At 57.7% G+C, this 2,500-nt stretch overlaps 1 pseudogene; it reads right to left on the bottom strand.

Moving 5' to 3' along the window:
• The window catches only part of LOC114942076 (large subunit ribosomal RNA), a 4,832-nt pseudogene extending 2,508 nt beyond the window's left edge, over positions 1-2,324 (bottom strand).
• Between the last annotated feature and the right edge of the window lie 176 nt (positions 2,325-2,500).

Genomic DNA, 2,500 nt, shown 5'->3' with positions numbered 1-2,500 from the left:
GCGGATATGGGTACGAACCGGCGCGACACCTCCACGTGGCCCTCTCCTGGATTTTCAAGGTCCGAGGGGAAGATCCGGACACCGCCGCAACTGCGGTGCTCTTCGCGTTCCAAACCCTATCTCCCTGCTAGAGGTTTCCAGGGAACTCGAACGCTTATACAGAAAAGAAAACTCTTCCCGGATCTCCCGACGGCGTCTCCAGGTCATTTTGGGTTACCCCGACGAACACTCTTACGAGGGCCCGAATTGTATGCGGTTCCGCTGCCGGGTTCCGGAATAGGAACCGGATTCCCTTTCGCCCGACGGGCGTGTGTCCTTCGTATAATATTTATTATTATTTCTCGACACTCGAGTATATTGTACGCCGTCATTGACATAGGATTTCTCCTAGGGCTTAGGATCGACTGACTCGTGTGCAACGGCTGTTCACACGAAACCCTTCTCCACGTCAGTCCTCCAGGGCCTCGCTGGAGTATTTGCTACTACCACCAAGATCTGCACCGACGGCGGCTCCAGGCAGGCTCGCGCCCAGACCCTTCTGCGCTCACCGTCGCGACCCTCCTACTCGTCAGGGCTTCGTGACGACGCGAGAGAAGACTAACGCCCGCTCCCGGTTGCCGCCCCACTTGCCGCTGACGGCAGAGTATAGGCTCGACGCTTCAGCGCCATCCATTTTCAGGGCTAGTTGCTTCGGCAGGTGAGTTGTTACACACTCCTTAGCGGATTCCGACTTCCATGGCCACCGTCCTGCTGTCTTAAGCAACCAACGCCTTTCATGGTGTCCCATGAGCGTCGAGTTGGGCGCCTTAACTCTGCGTTTGGTTCATCCCACAGCGCCAGTTCTGCTTACCAAAAATGGCCCACTTGGCACTCTGATCCGAAGATGCTCGTGGCTTCATAATTCAAGAAAGCCAGAGATCTCACCCATTTAAAGTTTGAGAATAGGTTGAGGTCGTTTCGGCCCCAAGGCCTCTAATCATTCGCTTTACCAGATGAGACTCGCGCGCGTTCCGTGCGGAACGGCCGAGTGCCAGCTATCCTGAGGGAAACTTCGGAGGGAACCAGCTACTAGATGGTTCGATTAGTCTTTCGCCCCTATACCCAGTTCCGACGATCGATTTGCACGTCAGAATCGCTACGGACCTCCATCAGGGTTTCCCCTGACTTCGTCCTGACCAGGCATAGTTCACCATCTTTCGGGTCCCAACGTGTACGCTCTGGGTGCGCCTCTTCTCGCGATGAGAACGAGACGCCCCGGGAGTGCGAGGCCGCATCGCGACGCGGCCCATCCTCCCTAGGTCGACGGCCAGGGCCGACCTTCACTTTCATTACGCCTTTAGGTCTCGCGACAAGTCCCAATGACTCGCGTACATGTTAGACTCCTTGGTCCGTGTTTCAAGACGGGTCCTAAGAGTACCCAAAGCAGTAGCGTCGCCGACCGGTATCGGTCTCCCGCGAGACCGCGGGAGACGTTCGCAGGCCTGTCGAAGGTGTACCGTACTGTAACCAACAGCGGGCCAGGACCGGGGACGGCGCGAAGTCCGTAACCTCCGAGTACCGTGGCGCGCGCTTGCGACGGTCTCGACGCACCGTGAATAGTGCGGCCTGATACCTTGCGCGTACCGCCGAGCAGCCGGCCGGGCGACCGAGGGTTTGTCGCGTGCCGTTTTACCGGCGACGCGACAGACACCGCACCCGGGCCGTAGACCGACACCCAGCGGGTCGCGACGTTCTACTTGGGGAGAAGTGCACGACGACGAGCGCCGGACATCGGCGCACGGTAGCGTGCCCGCGCGCGAGCCGCAAGGACTCCGCGGGACATCGCCGACCGACGCGAAGCCAGCGCCGCTGACGATGAATCTCCCCGTTCGATCTTTTGGGTTTCTTAGGTTTACCCCTGAACGGTTTCACGTACTCTTGAACTCTCTCTTCAAAGTTCTTTTCAACTTTCCCTCACGGTACTTGTTCGCTATCGGTCTCGTGGTCGTATTTAGCCTTAGATGGAGTTTACCACCCACTTAGAGCTGCACTCTCAAGCAACCCGACTCTAAGGAGAGATCCTCCCGAGGCGCGCACCGGTCGCTACGGGCCTGGCACCCTCTACGGGTAAGTGGCCCCATTCAAGATGGACTTGGACGCGACGCGGCACCTCGGGATAAGCGGATCCTCCCAAACACCACATTTCCCTGCGGCGGAACCGCGGGATTCGGTGCTGGGCTCTTTCCTGTTCGCTCGCCGCTACTAAGGAAATCCTGGTTAGTTTCTTTTCCTCCGCTTAATAATATGCTTAAATTCAGCGGGTAATCTCGCCTGCTCTGAGGTCGTCGCATAGTGAGTTTTCGTAGCCGTTTGCCTCCTCCGCGTCGCTCATCGTCGTCTCTCCTCTATAATATATATTATAAGAGGGAGAGAGAGAGAGCGTCGAACGAGAGAGCAGCAGCGGCAGCACACGAAATACGCGAGAAGGCAAATCGCCGGGGCGCTAACCGCACACACACTC

The sequence above is a fragment of the Nylanderia fulva genome, unplaced genomic scaffold (genome assembly GCF_048542155.1).
Source record: "Nylanderia fulva isolate GAGA-0341 unplaced genomic scaffold, ASM4854215v1 Scaffold757, whole genome shotgun sequence".
NCBI classification, from domain to species: Eukaryota; Metazoa; Arthropoda; class Insecta; order Hymenoptera; family Formicidae; genus Nylanderia; species Nylanderia fulva.
This window is presented reverse-complemented; position numbering and strand designations above follow the sequence as displayed.